The sequence below is a fragment of the Oryx dammah genome, unplaced genomic scaffold (assembly GCF_014754425.2).
Source record: "Oryx dammah isolate SB20612 unplaced genomic scaffold, SCBI_Odam_1.1 HiC_scaffold_11, whole genome shotgun sequence".
In the NCBI taxonomy this organism is placed as follows: domain Eukaryota; kingdom Metazoa; phylum Chordata; class Mammalia; order Artiodactyla; family Bovidae; genus Oryx; species Oryx dammah.
Window position 1 is genome coordinate 47,904,484 of NW_024070195.1, and position 19,886 is coordinate 47,924,369.

General features: G+C 45.1%; 1 protein-coding gene across 1 annotated transcript in view; it reads left to right on the forward strand.

Moving 5' to 3' along the window:
• Positions 1–19,886, forward strand: part of PRIM2 (DNA primase subunit 2) — a 290,358-nt gene that overhangs the window by 130,733 nt on the left and 139,739 nt on the right. The gene's annotated exons all lie outside the window — the stretch shown is intronic.

Genomic DNA, 19,886 nt, shown 5'->3' on the forward strand with positions numbered 1-19,886 from the left:
AAGTGTATGTATATATTATTTTTGATTATTTGTGAACATTACTTTAAATAAGCTTAATATAGGGAAAATTTTTAATGATTATATTAGGAAGTGCATATTCTGTGATTAGCTTCACTATAGAATTTTTGTGAATAATTTCCTTAGAACGTCTAACAGGTTTCATTTTGTCCTACTTTTTTTTTTTGAAGAGTTACTTGGGCTTTTTAAGAAGAATAGGGACTTGTAATTCTTCAGTCATCCTGAATGGGACCCAAAGGCTGTGTGGAAGGGGCAGCACTGGGGTTTGGAGACCCTTGCCAGGACATCCATGAGCCCTGTGGTCTCTCCTGGTGTGTCTGTTGCTTTGTGTTGGCTCCATTTAAAAAATTCTATCACTGTGTGCTACCTTCATCATCTCCTGCTTTGTCTTTCCTTTTTGTCTCTCACAGCTTTAGCTTACTTACAACTCAGTTTGACTCGTCGTGAAGTATCGTGGGTCCAGGTATAACGTTTGTCATGAGTTGCTCAATGCCCCAGTTCTTTCTCTTGCTCTCCATTCCTCAGGGAAGGAATCTAGTTGACACAGAGGATCAGTCAAGATAGGCAAGTTCATGTGGCGTTAACAGAGGTTATCTACCTACTGCCATGTGATCATTGTGGATTGATTAGGAACTCTGTCCCATATTTGCCTCATTCAGGGATCCAAGCTATGCTCATTTTTTGAGGCATTGTCAGAAACGAACTTCCCATGCATGCACCAGCTTATCCAGCTTTTATCTGGAAGTAGCATCACTCTGGCTCATATTTCACTGACTGAAGCAAGTTGCCTATCCCGCATGGCATTGATAGAGTGAAAATGCGTGGTCCCCCTCATGTGCCTTGGAGGAGAGCTTCAGGTATCTGGGGGACCAGCACTAATGACGACTGCAGTTGGCCCCTCTAGCTGTCAGCCACTCACGTCACGTTTCTTGCCACACGGGTTCCTTTTCTCCTGCGAGATAGTCCATGTCCTTGGCAAGGTGACTTCCACACACTCCTCGGAGGCAGAGTGTGCTCTCTCCCCGCTGGCAGGGCTTCCGTGTGACATGGAGCATGTGCAGATGTGATATATGCCAGCTCCGGGCAGAAGCTGTAGATGTTGTTTGTGTGATTTTAGTTGGATTCTTTCCAGATGGGAAGTTCAGGCTCCTTATGCTTTGATGCCAGACTGAGAAGAGGTGTAATGTAGACCTGCAGCCTGGAACAGGCTTTGACTCAGCCCTTAACCTTCTACTTACCGTGAACTCTGTGTGCAATTGGTCATTGACATTTGACTATGTTACTACCAGCAAGAGCTTACTTTACACCATGAAATTTAGAGTTAAGAAAACCTGGGCTTGAGTGTTAACTCCACTAGTTGTGTGATTTGGGGTTGGGATTTGGGGATTCCTTAGCAGGGTTTCTTCATCTATAAAATGAAGGTAATAATGCCTACCTTACAGTTTTGATATGAGGGTTAAATTGAGTGACTTATCAAGTAATTAGTGTAGCACTCAGCCCTCAGGAAGAGTCAGTGAATGTCACTCCCTTCCCTTTACGCTCTGCCCTATTAGTGGAGATGTTTCAGTGTAGGATTACTTCAAAGGAATTCGATAATTAATTGAAAAGAATCAGTTGTGAGATTAAGGATTGGATAAAATGCTCTTTTTAAGTGGGCCTTGTTAGCCCCAGTTCAAGAGTTTCCTTCTGAAGAGAATCCGGAATGCTCTCACACCTGGTCTTTTTCACAAGTGATGGGCTCTTATTGCAGGGCTACGTCAGCTAGGTCTGTGACTGAGCTGAATGGCCCCGCTGCAGTAGGCCTGCCAGCCCTACAGACTGTCTCAGAGATCCCCCTCTGCCTGTTGGACAGTGTGTCAGGGGCATTCAGAGCTCCGTGGTCTCCTCCAGTGCCTTCTCCACAGAGAGTGACCCGCTGCACTGGGAACAGGGCAGTTAGCCCCGTGTCTTGCTGGTGGCCTCAGGTTTGCCTGAGCTTGAGAAGGTGAGATGCTTGTGTGAGACCATCGCCCGAGTGAACCCATGCCTGCAGAAGACAGAAAACAACACAGAAAGCCCTTGGTGTGTGGCTCGGCTGGCTACACGAGATGAAGTGTCCAGTTCACAAACAGGCATAGAAAAACGTCTGTAGAGAGTCTACACCTTTTGAACTTTGGAAGATAGAAAGAGACAAACTAATTCTCAATCCCAGTAGGGTAAAGCTGAGAAAGAGAGGCAAAGACCAGTAAAAGCTAGACTGGCAAGGATCACAGCAAGAGTAGTTTCTTGCCTCATGATGTTCTCGAAGCTTTTTGATACTGTTCCCTTCCAAAGGTGACGTGTGCCCCACAGATAGCAGGGGGGTGGGGGTGCTGGCATGTGGCTGCCAGCACACACTCATGCCCGCATGGTGCCAGACTCCTTGTTCTCAGACCCCACTGCTCATGTTGAGAAGCCAGCCGCTGTGTCGTGAACACACCCACACAGTCTCTGGAAAGGTCCACGTGTGGAAGTGTGGTGCCACAAGCCAGCGTGAGAGATCCATCTTTACACAGGTCTCCAGCCCCAGGCGGGTCCTCTGGTGGCCGGGACACTCACCCCTGGCCTGACTGCAGCTGATGATGGGCCATGAGCCCGAACCTCCTGCCGAGGCCCGCAGGAGCTGTGGGGTCACTGCACAGAAAGATGAGATCTCTGAATGGATGCAAGTGTCTTTTTAGTGACACCCAGTGTAACGTTTCAGTATACACTGTGTTCTTTCAACTGGACAAAATGACTCAAAAACAGTTGTTATACTATAGTTAAGTTTCATTTATTCTGGTTTAAAATGATGATTTTAGTAAGACCCTAAAAGGAGGACAGGGGTTTAAAGTGTAGCCTATATTGGGGGAAAAACTATGAGACTTTTTATTGTTGATATTTTCTTTTGTTTGATTTTCTACTTAACTGATTTTCCAAATTTTAGTATTTCCTGAGCCTAAAACTTAAAACAGGGTGTATCAGGCTGAATTTTCCAGACAAACAGACCTGATAGAAGATAAAAGTTTAAGGCATTGGTTCACAGACTGGGAGGCTGTGAGGTCTGAAATCTGTGGGTGGATCAGTCAGCTGGCTGGCTGGAATCTCTGGTGAGAATTGAAGTTGTCATTTTTAGTCTGAACTATGCAGGGCAGGCTGTTATACTGGACGTTGGCAGGGGTTCTAGATTACAGTCTTGAGGCAAAATGCTCTGTTATCAGGAACCTTGGTTTTTGCTCTTAAGGCCTTCAACTGACTGACTGAACGAGGCCCATCCGGGTTAGCAGGGGGTAACCTCTATAAAGTCATTGGTTGTAAACATTGATCACATCTACAAAATACTAGCACAGCCACATCTATATCAGTGTTTGACCAAACAACTGGGCATCTAGCCCAACCAAGTTGACACAAAGTAGGGGACCTTGCAGGCGAACAGGGCGGAGGAGGGAGTGTGGGGCATGGAGACTTCCTCTCCCTCACATGTGTGTGACGGTGTTGCGGCCTGTTCTCCCTGCTTCTTTAAGTGCATCTGATGCCATGTGGTGGTGATGGTAACACAGGTCAGCAAATGGCTTTGGTGGTGGTCTTTAACCTGTCTGGGGGCCTCTGTTTCTCAAATTTATGGTTAAAGAAAAAGTAAATTTTGTTCCTGTTTAGGGGCTTCCAAGTTGGCGCTAGTGGTAAAGAACCTGCCTGCCAACGCAGGGGGTGCAAAAGACAGGGTTTGATCCTTGGTCGGGAAGATCCCCTGGAGAAGGACATGGTAACCCACTCCAGTATTCTTGCCTGGAGAATCCCATGGACAAAGGATCCTGATGGGCTACAGTCCATGGGGTTGCAAAGAGTTGGACATGACTGAAAATGGCATCACTGACTCGATGGACGTGAGTCTGAGTGAACTCCGGGAGTTGGTGATGGACAGGGAGGCCAGGCTTGCTGCGATTCATGGGGTCGACACGACTGAGCGACTGAACTGAACTGAACATGACTTAGCACACATGCACGCAGAGGTAAAAGTAGCTTGTTAGGTATCAGAGGGAGGATGAGTCTAGAAAACTTCTCTACTGCTGGTCACTTGCTGCCAGTAGGTAAGTTAGGAACATGTTAAATTTGTTGGTGTGTTTAATTTAGTGATGGTTTATGGCAGACGTTTGCAGAGCCTTCTCAGGTATTTTGGAATATACCCAAGTCTCAGTAAGCTTCTCCTTTGAGAATCGAACAGTCTCTGTGATTTCACAGGCCACAATGCTTGTGGAAACCACCACGGTATTATTCTGTAATGCTTCTTAAGTTTGTCTTCTTTAGGAGGTTAAATATTATATCTATTGGATTTTACACCTCTGTCATTTTAAAAGGTGTCTTTTAAGAGTTAACTGATTTAGGTGTTTGATTAGGCCTGGCTTATGGCTGTCAGTTTGATTTTGCTTTTCTTTTTTTTTTTTAGTGCCTTTAAATTGAACTTTAAGGTTGACTTCTAGATATAATTTCTGAAATCTCTCTGTGGGTTTGATTTATTGCAAAAGTAATATTATTAATTTATGAGACTGCTTCTAAGCTGTGCTTTCCTTGTTCTTGGATTTTCTCTGTGAAAAATGCAGAAGGACTCCTTAGCTAAGTTTTATTGGGGTAAAATCAGTTTTATGAAGCCTAACGGCTTCCTATTCTGAGTTTTACCTGAGCGATGCTCCAGCTCAGCTGAGGGGCTCATAATAGTGAGTGACTTCTCACCAGCGCCTTTATTGATTAATGACACAGATAAGAAAAATGTACGTAGCTGCAGCAGGATTTCACTCAAGAATGCCTGGAGTCCCTCATCTCAGGAAGGTTGAAAATCAGTATTTAAGGATGATATGATCCGTGAAAGAGAGGAGAAAGTCAGGGCTAGCATAGCAGCATGGAGTAGTGGGAAGAGCAGAGAAGGCTCAGGTTGGGTGTAGTTTTGAAGATAGCTTCTGGGAAGTAAAGCCAGCAGAATGTTGCATGAAACATGGAACCCTTGTGGGTGAGCTCTGCTGGCCTGATGGGAAGATGAGCCCTGATCCCGATGGTCTCCTTGTTCTGCTGTCAGAGGAGCTGGTGCTCTTCCTGCTTTGACTGCTTGCTCCTTCCCTGCTGGTCTCACTGAGTTGGGTAGACCCTGATCAAGGGTGCTCAGTTAGTGCCAAACTATCCTAAACCATTCTCGCTTTGATAGGTTCTGACCACAGAAGCTTCTGGTGGTTGTGCAGGTGCGGTTTCACTGTTTCTGAGGGCCTGAGTGGTGAGCAGAGCACCTAGCATGCCCCATAGCTGGAATCCACAGTAAGTTCAGGGGAAATCAGCCTGCAAGAGAGGAGAAATACTGGAGATCAGGACGTGCTCATGTGGTGCTCTTGCTGCTGCTGCTCTTTGGTTGCTAGTTTATGTCCAGCTCTTTGCAACCCAGTGGACTGTAGCCCGCCAGGTTCCTCTGTCCTGGGATTTTCCAGGGAAGAATCCTGGAGTGGGTTGCCATTTCCTCCTCCAGGGGACCCTCCTGATCCAGGGATCAAACCTTCTTCTCCTGCTTGGCAGGCAGAATCTCTACCATTGAGCTACCAGGGAAGCTATCTTTAGCTACCTTTGGTGAATTTTGATGGTACAGGCCTTTAAGAAGATAATAGGAAATTCATGCAAAAAGAGCTTGTGTATATAAATGCTGGTCTATGTCAGACACAGTAAATGCCCATCCTTCTCTCTTCATAGAATTGGATCACCCAGTTCTGGAGTACCCTTTTGAACATAAAAGTAATAGCATTAAAACAAATTTACATAGACTAGTACTTGGAATCAGTGATCAATGCAAAGGAATAGAGGAAAACAATAGAATGGGAAAGACCAGAGATCTTGTCAAGAAAATTAGAGATACCAAGGGAATATTTCATGCAAAGATAGGTACAATAAAGGACAGAAATCGTATGGGCCTAACAGAAGCAGAAGATACTGAGAAGAGGTGGCAAGATTACACAAAAGAACTATACAAAAAAGATCTTCAGGACCCAGATAACCAAGAAGGTGTGATCACTCACATTCAGCCAGACGTCCTGGAGTACAAAGTCAAGTGGGCCTTAGGAAGCATTACTATGAACAAATCTAGTAGAGGTAATGGAATTCCAGTTGAGCTATTTCAAATCCTAAAAGATGGTTCTGTGAAAGTGCTGCCCTCAATATGTCAGCAAGTTTGGAAAACTCAGCAGTGGCCACAGAACTGGAAAAGGTCAGTTTTCATTCCAATCCCAAAGAAAGGCAATGCCAAAGACTGCTCAAACTACTGCACAATCGCACTCATCTCACATGCTAGCAAAGTAATGCTCAAAATTTCCCAAGCCAGGCTTCAACAGTATGTGAACCAAGAACTTCCAGATGTTCAAGCTGGATTGGGAAAAGGCTGAGGAACCAGAGATCAAATTGCCAACATCCGCTGGATCATCAGAAAAGCAAGAGAGTTCCAGAAAAACATCTATTTCTGCTTTATTGATGAGGCCAAATCCTTTGACTGTGTGGATCACAACAAACTGTGGACAGTTCTTCAAGAGATGGGAATACCAGACCACCTGACCTGCCTCCTTAGAAATCTGTATGCAGGTCAAGAAGCAACAGAACCAGATATGGAAAAACGGACTGGTTCCAAATTGGGAAAGGAGTACATCAAGGCTGTATATTGTCACCCTGTTTATTTAACTTATATGCAGAGTACATCATGGAAAATGCCAGGCTGGATGAAACACAAGCTGGAATCAGGACTGCCAGGAGAAACATCAGTAACCTCAGATATGCAGATGACACCACCCTTATGGCAGAAAGTGAAGAGGAACTGAAGAGCCTCTTGATGAAAGTGAAAGAGAAGAGTGAAAACGTTGGCTTAAAACTCAACATTCAAACAATGAAGATCAAGACATCTGGTCCCATCACTTCATGGCAAATAGATGGAGAAACAGTGGAAACAGTGACAGACTTTATTTTTTGGGGCTCCAAAATCACTGCAGATGGTGACTGCAGCCATGATTTAAAAGACCCTTACTCCTCGGAAGAAAAGCTAGGACCAACCTAGACAGCATATTAAAAGGCAGGGACATTACTTTGCCGACAAAGGTCCATCTAGTCAAAGCTATGGTTTTTCCAGTAGTCATGTATGGACATGAGAGTTGGACCATAAAGAAAGCTGAGTGCTGAAGAATTGATGCTTTTGAACTGTGGTGTTGGAGAAGACTCTTGAGAGCCCCTTAACTGCAAGGAGATCCAACCAGTCAATCCTGGAAATCAGTCCTGAATATACATTGGAAGGACTGTTGCTGAAGCTGAAACCAATACTTTGGCTACCTGATGCGAAGAGCTTACTCATTTGAAAAGAGCCTGAGGCTGGGAAAAGATTGAAGGCCGGAGGAGAAGGGGATGACAGAGGATGAGATGGTTGGATGGCATCATTGACTCAATGGACATGAGTTTGAGTTAGGTCCGGGAGCTGGTGACGGACAGGGAGGCCTGGCGTGCTGCAGTCCATGGGGTCACAAAGAGTCGGACATGACTGAGTACTGAATTGAGTACCTGGAAAATAAGAAAAGTTACCTGAGGAATTAAAACATTAGAGAGTAAAGCAGCCTGACATGAAAGAGAAGCTATACCGTAGTGTTTAAAAACTTGGGCTCTGGGCTCAAAATGGGTGGCCTCAGATCCCTCTCTTCCACCTCAAGGACTCTTTACTGTTTCTTTTTCCTCAGTGTAAGAATAGTAACAGCAAAAGAGTTTAAATGAGATATTTGTGAAAATCTGACTGACACACCTACCCATCTGCATGTTAGTGGTCTTGATGGTGGTAAAGATGATGATTCTATTGCGTCTCCCCTAGTGAGTCAATGGCGGAACGTCCATATCTTCCTAAGCGTAGATTGGCATGACAATACACCTTACTTAGATGAGGGAACTTAAACAACAAAGGTTAATGCTCACAGACCTGGAGGCGAGGAAGGCCAAGATTGAAGTGTTGGCCAATTAGCTTCCTGACAAGGGCCCCCTTTCCTGGCTAGGGGTCGGGTAGGGAAATGGACAGTCTCTCTTCTTGCATGGTCTGTCAGTCCTGTTGGGTTAGGGCTCTTTCCATAGAACTTCCTCTAGCTTTAATTACCTCCGAGCATCCTGGTTCCAGATGTGCTAGGGTGGGCATTACAGCTACAAAGCATGAATTTGGGGAGATAGTTCACTCTGTAGCACTGGATAAACTTAGATTGTTTGTGATCATTCGGTGAAAATGAGCGAAGAATGTGGCAAAAAATGAAGCTAAAGCTTCTGGAAGTATGAAAAGATGAATGTTGTAGAAATGTCTCTTTATCAAAATCAGTGAAGAAAAAAGAGTTGTGGTCTTTCAGAACAACTCATTTGTTAGCATTCTTAGTTCTGTCCATTTGAAGATGATGTTGGATTCACCAAACTTTTGTCCTAAAGTCTTTGAATTAATGTTATGATTTTGCACCGATGTTCTATCCTATTTGACAGAAAATGAAAGGCCTTAATTGGTATTAGAAACATGGAACTAGTTAGCCTCTTTGTTAGCAGTGACCCTTTCTTGTGTCGGGCCCAGCCTGATGCAGAGTCGTGTCAGGGGTTCACTGCCCTAGTTGTTTTCTCTGTGACCCAGTTTTGGGCCCTCAGTGTTGGAGGGTGTTTCCTTTGGACTTAAAAGACCCTTGCTTTCCAGTGCGACCATCTTGCCCATGACTTCTCCCTGTAATGGAGTTAGTATACGAGGGTCAGCTGGCATGCAGTGCAGGTTTTTATTCCCTCTAATTATTTTTTCTAACAAAAAAATCTCTGACACCCTTTCTTTGCTTATAATCTGATTCCTCTTGAAAACAGAATCCTTAACAAATCAGCGGAAATTTCAGTTAATCAAAATTTAATTATTTGGGAGGACAGCGGGCAGGTGTCAGACCAAGGTCGCCCAACATTCCCTGCGGTGTGCTGCTCTTATGTCACGTTGCACATTAGTGTTGTTTATGTCGAGGTGAGAAAGGAGCCGGTTTTCTCAGCGAGTTAATACAGTTTTGGTTCTTGGGCAGGTTAAGGGCATGGTGTTTTCTGAGGTGTAGAGGAGCTGTGGGAAGAGCCCCGGATTGGAAATCTGGGCCTGGACTTTGGCTGCTTTTGTCATTAAGGATAGCATGATTTCCTCAACCAGAAACGAGGGAGGTTATCCTGGATCCCGTCTCTTGGTCTTTTCTGTCTTTGATATATCCTTTTTAGTTTTGTGGTTCAGAACTCATTCTGAGTCGGTGGAGGACAGGACTGAAGTAGGTGGGGAGCCAGCAAGTGCATGTGCAGAATCTTCAGAGTGCAGACGTTCAGGCCTTTGCAGTCAGGGGCGTGACGTTTTGAGTCTGAATCGCCTCCTCCTCCTCGGGGTCCCCTCTTCAGTGCTGGTGGCGTCTAGCAGCGCCTGGTGTCTGAGCTGGCTCCTGAGGAGGGGGGTGGTGCTGTTGCCTCCTGCCCGCCTTGGCATTGGATGGGCACCTTGACGTGGTCGGGAGCCTCTCCGCATCTGAGCCCTGCCGCTTCCCTCCGGTCACACCGTCTACTCCTCATGTGTCCCCTGCAGGGCACTCTGTCAGGCTTCCTCCCGCCCGGTCACACTTCCTTACACAGTCTCAGTGCTGCGTGCTCTGCTTTGTCATGATGTCTGGATTTGCGTGGTCATTTGATGACTCCGCTGCTTCCCTGTAGACGGTAAGCCCCATGAGCATGCAGACTGTGTCTGTATCTCTGACGCCTGGCTCAGTGTGCATTCGTTGGGAATTCAGGCGCCAGAGCTCCCGAGCGCCTTGACCTGGGATGAGTGATGATGGCAGCAGTCGCCGTGGCCGCAGAGGCCGTGCTGCCTATCCAGCGCTCCACGCGCCCCTGTCCTGCTTGGGAGCTTGTCCCCACGCCATTAGTATTTTCATGGTCATCCTCATCACCACTCTTCTTGAGTCTTTTATTCCAGGCATAGCCCCTGGAATCTGCATCCTCCACAGCTGTGCTCTGCAGTCGCTCCAGAAGCTTCCTGTGGTGCTTTTACTCAGAGCAGGTCCCGTCCTCTGCTCTGCAGTCTCTCTCTTTGCTGTGTGCACCAGCACCATTGAGGATCATCGTGGTGCTTCTCCTGGCACTGATTCTGGCCCCACATCTTGTTTCCTAGGGCTTCCCTCAGAGCTCAGTTGGTAAAGAATCCGCCTGCAATGCAGAAGACTCCGGTTCAACTCCTGCGTTGGGAAAGTCCCCTGGAGAAGGGATAGGCTACCCTCTCCAGTATTCTTGGGCTTTCCTGGTGGCTTAGCTGGTAAAGAATCGGCCTGTAGTGTGAGAGACCTGGGTTTGATTCCTGGGTTGGGAGGATCCCCCTGGAGAAGGGAAAGTCTACCCACTCCAGTGTTCTGGCCTGGAGAATCCCAAGGACTGTATAGTCCGTGGGGTCTTAAAGAGTCGGACACGACTGAGCGACTTTCACTCTCACTCTTTCTAGTTTCCTAGGGAATGTCTGCACATGGAGACCCTCTCTTTCTCTTGTGAGGACAGAGCCTTCCTCTTACATAAGTGGAGAATGTCAGAGACCCACCTTCCCAGCTCTTCCTGAATCTCGGGTGTGGGCATTTGATGTGTTTGTCCCCATTGCCAAATAGGCACCAAGGAGAGCCCGCCTGCTGAGGGTGAGGCAGGAGCAGCAGCTGGGTGCTCAGAGGATCACCAGCAGCCTCTCCAGAGCCGTGGGAGGAGGTGGTCCAGGGCACACCGTGAGTCTGTGCCGGGAAACAGAGCAGTGGCTTCTCCCGGGAGCCAGTGTTGGATGTAACTGGGCCTTATTCATCATCCGCTGCCAGGCAGGCTGCATTCAGAGCTTAGATGTTTTTAGCAAATTACTGTTTCTACTTGAACTTGTCGGTTGCAGTCTTGCTGATAACTAGCACCCTGGATGATGCTGTGGCACATGCTTGTTGAATGACCACTGTGAGTCCAGTAGAACAAACCGTTTCTTTTTTAACTGGGCATCTGTAGAACCATTTCCCTTTGTCTGGGACTAAAGTGTACTTTTTTTTTTTTTTTTTAATTGATATGCTGAACTCACCTGCTGTCTGGTTTCTTTCCCCCAACTTGCTTTGCTCAGTCCTCAGGCTTGGACCCCAGACTTACGGCTGCGTTTGTTCATAAATTGCAGCAGAGCCACCCTGATGGTGAGGCAGTTGTGGTGAGGAGGCTCTGGGGCGACATCCGGGGTGTGGGTGGGAATCTTGTTGCCGCTGCCCTCGCAGGCCTCTCTGCACAGTCACAGGCATCACTGGACCAGTACCTGCTCCTGCCCGGGGAGGGGCAGCGGGCCTGCCCCCCACCTCCACAGCCCCCACTTCCCAGTAGATGCTCCTCTGGGACCCGTCGCTCTGGGTCCCTGAAGTGGACTCTCCAGAGGGAAGCTGTGGTGCCCGTTGCACTGTTGGTGTTTTCACAGCAGGCAGGGTCTCTGCACCCTTCATGTACAAACACTCCTAAATCACATTTCTGGTTTTGTCAGCATTACAATCAGAACTGAGAGTGACATTTAAACCTGGGAACATTCAACCCCAATATTGACTGTTCATGGGAAAAACTTGAAGAATCAGGTAGAACACTGTGACCTGAGTGATACTAGTTCTCTAATCAGAGCTCACAGAGCAATCGAACATTTGACTTATTGATTTTTGGCGAATTAAGCTGTTTTGTATGCAAGGTATGAAAATAGATTGAGTTTTTGTCCTTGATTCAGAATGAGCACTGAGAGCCAGGGTCTGAAGCTGGAGATTTGAATTCATGTTGAATATTTTAACAAATATTAGCAGAAGAGATACTCAGTTTTCCATGTGTTTATAGCTATAAGTTTAAAACATAGTAATTTGTACTTATATATGAATTTGTTTTAAAATGGTACTAATTTATTAATAAATATATACTTTTACTAGGAACCTAGCAAAGTATCTAAATCTTAAAAAGGCTCTAGCTGCATATTGTTATAAACTTCCTCTGCCTACTTTTGGACATACTTTTTTCTGCATTCTCATCCTTTAAAATTTTGCTCTTTAGTAAAATTACCCATTGAGAGCTTTATCTGAAAATTTCTGGTGCATTAAAAGCTAAAAATATAGTAGGTTGAGTTACCCTGACCTTCCATTTTAACTGAAGTTCCACCTTTAGAAACACAGATTATCTTTTGGACAATAGTGTTCAATAAGTTCTGCTTCCTAAAACAATAACTTGGGTGGATTTTAATTTGAGCCTTGTGGCATTTTATCAGAAGTGCTTTCCATTTTGCCCTAATCGTTTCAGCCACATTTTGCAAATATTTGGAAACATTTCTATTTTTTCACTTGATATAACCCTCTTGTCCTTGCTGTCTTCTTTTCTCTCTGGTGCTGTATTCTAAGAGCTGGGTGCCTCTTCACTTAAATTCCATCACAAGTTAGTTGGCTTAAGATTTTAGAGGGCTAATTGCTGTAAGTAGAATTTGGGGGAAGAATTCTATTCTGATTGTTCAGGTAATTTTTAGCAAAGCTTAAGACCAGAGAGTTGCTGCTTTGGTAGAATAATGTGTAGAGAGTAAATATGTCAACATATTTCAGGATGACTTTGGAAACCTGAAATCCTAGGATTCTGCTTTAAATGACATTGAGAATTTATACTGGAAAAGGTACTTATTAAATAATTGTATGTAGCTCCCGTGAGCTCTAAGCGCTGAAGAATTGATGCTTTTGAACTGTGGTGTTGGAGAAGACCCTTGAGAGTCCCTTGGACTGCAAGGAGATCCAACCAGTTCATCCTAAAGGAGATCAGTCCTGGGTGTTGACTGGAAGGACTGATGTTGAAGCTAAAACTCCAATACGTTGGCCACCTGATGCAAAGAGCTGACTCGTTTGAAAAGACCCTGATGCTGGAAAAGATTGAGGGTGGGAAGAGAAGGGGACAACAGAGGATGAGATGGTTGGATGCCATCACCAACTCAGTGGATAAGGGTTTGGGTAGACTCGGGAGTTGGTGATGGACAAGGAGGCCTGGCGTGCTGTGGTTCATGGGGTTGCAAAGAGTTGAACACGACTGAGTGACTGAACTGAACTGAGCCTCCCTGTCAGCAGTTATTAATTCTAGTTCAGTGGAATTAATGTCCGTTGTCTTTTAAAAATTTTACTAGATTTTAGTTACAATTAGCTTTACTTACAGCCTGTTATCTTGTGCATTTGCTTTTATGGTCAAATAGTGCCTAGATTCTAGGTTTTCACTGAGACCAAGCCTTCTCCTTGGTGTCAGCACTTCATGTATTCTTCCCCACTGACTCTCCCTCCTCATAGCAACTTCCCAGAACAAGTCCTGGCCATAGCTTCCAGGGTGCAGATATAGAGATGAATATACCACCTACTTCCCTGGTGGCTCAGATGGTAAAGCGTCTGCCTACAATCCAGGAGACCTGGGTTCAGTCCCTGGGTGTTCACTGGGAAGATCCCCTGGAGAAGGAAATGGCAGCCCACTCCAGTACTCTTGCCTGAAAAATCCCATGGACGGAGGAGCCTGGCCTACCAGGGATTGCAAAGAGTTGGACACAACTCAGCAACTTCACTTTCACTTTTCATACCACCTACTTAATTCTTTAAGATTGGACCTGATTCTCTCTCCTCAATTTTTGTAAAAGTATCAGTGGAAATTGCAGTAATAATCGAGTTGGTTCACTGTGACAGTTTCATTATTGTTGTTGTTGTTCAGTCCCTAAGTTGTGACCGACTCTTTGCCACCCCATGGACTGCAGCACGCTAGGCTTCTCTGTCCTTCACCATCTCCTGAAGCTTGCTCAAACTCATGTCTATTGAGTCGGTGACACCATCCAACCATCTCATCCTCTGTCGTCCCCTTCTCCTGCCCTCAGTCTTTCTGCGCATCAGGGTCTTTTCCATAAGTCGGCTCCTTGATTAGGTGGCCAAAGTATTGGAGCTTCAGCTTCAGCTTCAGCATCAGCCCTTTCAATGAATATTTAGGGTTGAATTTCTTTAGGATGGACTGGTTTGATTTCCTTGCTCTTCAAGGGATTCTGAAGAGTCTTTCACTAGCACCACAGTTTGAAAGTATCAGTTCTTTGGTGCTCAGCCTTCTTTTTGGTCCATCTCTTACAACCGTACATGACTACTGGAAAAACCGTAGGTTTGAGTATATGGACCTTTGTTGGCAAAGTAATGTCTGTTTTTTAATATGCTGTCTAGGTTTGTCATAGCTTTACTTTCAAGGAGCAAACGTCTTTTAATTTCATGGCTGCAGTCACTGTCCGCAGTGATTTTGGAGCCCAAGAAAATAAAGTCACTGTTTCCATTGTTTTCCCCTCTATTTGCCATGAAGTGAAGGGACTGGGTGCCATGATCTTAGTTTTTTGAATGTTGAATTTTAAGCCAGCTTTTCACTCTCCTCTTTTACCTTCATCAATAGGCTCTTTAGTTCTTCACTTTCTATCATTATGGTGGTATCATCTGCACATCTGAGGTTGTTGTTAGTTTTATAGTGTGATATATTTGTCTTTTTAAAAACAAAAGGAAAAACAAAACACAGAGCCTCGTTTTTCTAGTTCCTTGGAATTTTAGACTTTACCTTTCTCCAGGGAGTCCCTGGTTCAGGAAAGGTACTTGGATGGTCACATGAGGTGTGAGCTCCTGGGACTGACACCAGGACAGGCCCCGAGGGGACAGTGGAGCGAGATGCTGAGGCGGCGGAGAGCAGGAGAGGGGTCAGTGGGGGTGACAGGGCAGGAAGGCGGATGGGCTGGGGGGCAGGAGAGGCGCCCTGAGGACAGGGGAGAGGAGGTTGTCAGAGAGAATCTAGAGGAAAGTCAGTAGTGAGAGAAAGAATGGGGGTAGACTGGTTCACAGTCAGGCAGAAACATGCTCATATAGCCGAGTGAGAGGAGAGGAGGCAGCGCAGAGTAGAGGAGGTGAGGAAATGAAGGGTTACAGAGTGGGGAGGCGTCCGGCCGGAGGGGTCGTGCGGCCCCGCCTGTGCCGCCCATGGTCGCTGCTGGGGCCGCGCGGCTCCTGAGGAGGCTACAGAAATGGTGGTGCACATCTTCCCGTGTTATAAAGTTACGGAATCGGGTGAGTCTTCAAAGTGCCGCCTCCTTCTTGAAACAGATTAAGCGGAACACTTCAGTAAGAGAGCTTTGTGTGATAGCGATGTTTACCACATACATGAAAAGTTGAATTTTATCAATTTTGTTCAGGATATGAGAGGAAGTAAAACTTAAGCCAAACGTTTGAAAAGATGCAAGTTATTATAAAGCAGACTTTGGTAATGTTTATCCAGAACACTTGTTCTGTGATGTGCAGTTTTTCTGGAGAGCTGTCGCTGTTGGCCAGGTAATGCTTCAAACTTATAAAAAAGGCCTACCTGTAACTGGAGTTAATTCTAGAGTCAGCTGTCGGTTAGGTGACTGATGGATGGAGAGGACAGATAGCTGAGTAGGATGAAGGCAGAGACTTGAAGGATATACCTGGAGCTATAAGCGTGACTTTTGCCTGAGAAGGCAGACAGTGGCCTTAACAGAGATCAAGTTCTGCCCGGAGCTGGCCTTCCCTGCCAAGTGGGAGTCAAGCGTGGAGTGGAGGTCACCAACTTTCTGGCCTTTAGTTGGTTCCTACCTGGGTGCTCTGCTTGTCACATCCTTAAATCCTTGACTTGAATTTTTTTGTTGGGGCAGTTTATCATTCTATTAGGGGGAATAGAGGAATTTAATCAGTATGAAATCTTATAATGTTCAAGTCTGAGGATAACTAGTTAAATTTAATCATAGGCAGATGTGAAAATTTGACCTTACTGTTAGGTTAAAAAGAGAAAATTACTTTGCTTAAAATAAAAGCATACTTTTAAAAGTTTGCTTTGGAGAGCAGGAAACAATTGTAAGTGTGTGTAATTATCTGTATTCCATTCTAGCCTTTTTCGGATCAAACTGGTTTTCTCTAGGAAAGGCAGGTACATGCAGAAAGCCAGTCTTTGTTGAATTCCTGTGTGCTGCAGGCAGTGCAGCCTACAAACCTGAAATCATAATTACAGTTTCATATTAAAGGCTTTTGCTTTTCTGCTTGAGTAAGCCTAAATTCTCCTTTTGAAGAGTTACTTACATTAGGTCTTATGCTAAGTAGCGAATCCTGTCTCTTAGAATCTCATCAGGGGTGCTTGGCACAGTAAGGACTTCTCCGTTGGCTTTAAATGTACAGCTCGGAAGCCAGTTAGCTTTGTAGGGGGATGAGGTACCTGGAGGAGAGCCTGACCTGGCGATGAGGGGGCAGCCCGCGCCTCGGGGAGGATGGGAAACTGCCGCGCGTTCGTCACATGTGTTTGTCCACCAGCAGCTGCCGCCCTCCGAGCACCATGCAGGCTGTAGCTGCAGTGCACCAGGCGGCTCGGTGGTCCTCAGTCAGCTGATCGTTAGGTGCACCTGGGGCTTTACCAAAAATCCGCCATCCCCACCCAGAGCTATTAGATATTACCTGGCCGGGATTTTTTTTTTAAAACAATTTGTATTGGAATATAATTGCTTTCTACTATTGTGTTAGTTTGTACTGTACAGCAAAGGAAATCAGCAATATGTATACACATATCCCCTCTTTTTTGGAATTCTTTCCAACTCAGGTCACCACAGAGCACTGATAGAATTCCCTGTGCTCTACAGTAGGTTCTCATTGGTTATGGATATCTATTTTATACACACTATCAATAGTATATATATGTCAGTCACAATTTCCCAGTTCATACCACCTCCCCCATACCCGCTTGGTATTCATATGTTTGTTCTCTACATCTCTGTGTCTATTTCTGCTTTACAAATAGGTTCATCTGTACCATTTTTCTATTCCATATAAATATCTTAATATACAATATTTGTTTTTCTGTTCCTGACTTACTTCACTATGTATGACAGCCTCTAGGTCCTTCCACATATCTGCAGATGGCACAGTTTTGTACTTTTTTATGCCTGAGTAATATTCCACTGTATATATGTGCCACATCTTCTTTATCTGTTCCTCTGTTGATGTTCATTTTTCAAAAGGCTCCTTGTTGAATCTAATGTGTAGCCAAGAATGAAAACATATCTGTTCAGAACTATTTGGTGACTTTTCACTTGAAAAGTTAGTTTTTTTCTTTCCTTTGTTTTGGCTTAATGGAAGTATAAGCAAGCAGAACAAATGAACAGAAGCTGGCTGCGTCCTTTCCTCTTGGGCTTCTGTGATGGTCTGATTCTTTTCAGAGATAGGCATTTCTCTGGCCACTCCCTTAATTTTTTGTAACTTTGCCCTTTTTTCCTCATATGAAGAATGTCTAATCCAAGATTTCTTTGCTAAATTCACCTGGTTTTTAACTCTGTCAAGGACCTGTTTCTTCTCAGTGAGGCTTTGCTGTTTTTTTCCCCTGTGAATATTTAACATTACATTTTGATCTAGAAAAGTTTTAAAATAAAGAGTTTATAGTGTTTTTCTGTACATTTTTTTTTGCAAATTACTAATTAAATTTCATTTTGTTTAGATATCACATACCTTAGGAATTTATAAGTATTATCCATCATTTTTATAAGAGAAAGATGTAGTAAGTACAGATTCATCTTGAATTTGAAAATAGGGTTAGTGTTTGTGACTGCTGTGCCGTCTCTTGTTTGGCTGTGTGTGGTGATAACTCAGTAGTGTCCTGTGGTCCACAGTGATGCTGCAGGCAGGTCTGAGGGGGGATACTACCAGTGTTAGGCAGCGGTGGTGGCAGCTGGTCAGAAGCCCCGCTTCGCCCTCCGTGCATCTGCTGATGAGCCTCACACTGACTTCACGGGGAGCATGCCGTCCCGCTCCTTGGTTTGTGGGTGGGAGGAAGGTGGGGGGCAGGGGAGAGCCAGGCCTCTGCTTCTTCCCGTGCACCTCCCAGCGCGCCCCGAGCCGCCGGCACCTTCTGCTCTGGCTCCTCTCTTCCCGACTGCTGGACGAGGCTCTGGGGATGCAGGCTGGCTCTGGACTCGCAGAGTGGGGTAGGGCCTCCAGGAAGGCCATGGAGGGTGGCTGTGGCGGTTCCCTCATCAGCCTGGGTGCCGTGTGGTTGCTGTGTTCTGCTTTTTTTCTAACACTCATTCTGAGATATACTTCACATACTACATGGTTCACCCATACGCAGTGTGAAAATCATTGATTTTTGGTAGATTCATAAAGCTGTGCGACCGTCACCTTGATCAGTCCTAGAACATTTCTGTTGCCCCGTCCCCCTCTCCTTTCTTCTCACCACACCAGCTCTGCATGCTTGTGTAAATGCCACACGTGGGATCTGTGCTGGGCTCTGTTGTGCAGCAGCGCTCACGCTAGGTCCATTCTCGTTGCCTAGTGACATCCCAGAACACGCCTGGGCGGTTTCTGAGTGACTGTGGGGACGCAGCAGTCTGGGGCCGGGGTTCTCCGCCCCCGCCCCGTCCCCAGTCCCAGCCTTGTCCGGACATTGCAGCTGGGCTGGGCCTCCAGTCACTCCCATGACAATGCCCACCCACGTGCTAACCTAGCTGAAATGGAGCGAGGCATTTGCCCAGCGTTTACTGAGTGCCCATGTCTGGGCTGGGTTTTTACCTCATGCACATGGAGACACATGGAAGGCATGATGTGGTGACTTGTGCAGTAAGTCACCTTCAGAGGAAGGGAAGCACGGTGTCCCTGTGTGGGTTGTTGGCTGCGAGTTCTGGCCTCCCAGCCTTGCCTATCCCTACCCAGTGCTTTGGGTCCTGGGTGGGAGCTCTGTTCAACTTAATCTGCACCGCCCGCCACCCCCACCATGAATTTAAATATTAGAATATGAGTCTGAGTTGGTTTGCAGTTTTTTTCAATTTAAAACTAAAAATATTAAAATATTAGAATCTTGAAGGTCATGGGTTATAATGGATCTAAAAACAGTATCGCGTTACTCAGAAATGGTACACTCTGTCATTAAAATTGCACAGTGATAATGTCCTATTTAATTCAGCTGGAATTCAGGCTAAAGGCAGGTTTAATGGATGAGAGATCTCATAGCTTCTGCGTGTTCTGATAAGCGTTGCATAAATACCAGTAGCACTTGAATGAACTACAATCCACAAGAGAAAATCTCTTTAAGATGCTTTGAAGTGCATTCATTTGCTTCAGTTAGATGTCCTAGCTGCATGCCATCCTTTTTTGTTACTGTTATGTAATAGTGTGTGATATAAAATATTCACCACAGTACCGTCATTGTATTGGTAATGTGGTGTTATCAGCTGTGGAAGATGAATGTACAGCTGTGTACATACACTGCTCTTTGCTAAAAATTCTGTATGCTATCTTCATTTATTGATTTAAATATCGTATAGTTTAAATAATAACATGATTTAAAACTTTATAAGAAACTGGGAAAAGGTCATATTAATAATTTTGTGAATGAGTTGCACTTTAAGAATTTTGTGAAATTTAATTCCTGGTTTTTGAAGATGATAATGTTAGCTATTGTACTACAATAGTTTGGACCCTATATGTTCGTTTAAAAATATAAAGACATCTACAGAATTAACAGCATCAGATATCAAAAATATTCTTTAGGACTTGACATCCATAGAAAATAGCTTTTCTTCCACTTTTGAAAGGAAACTAAAATGCTTTCTCTTTGTATAGCATTTGTTTAGAAAACTTCAAAGAGTTTTTTTTTATACTACAGTCTACTAACGGTAACAATAATAGTCATAGATATTTAGTTAAGCAGCAAATATCTATATCTGTCAGCTTTTAAGGGTAGAATAATAGACAGGAAGGTGTCATAGTGCAAGTAAGTGGCGATAGGGGATTGCAGGCTCAACTGAAGAT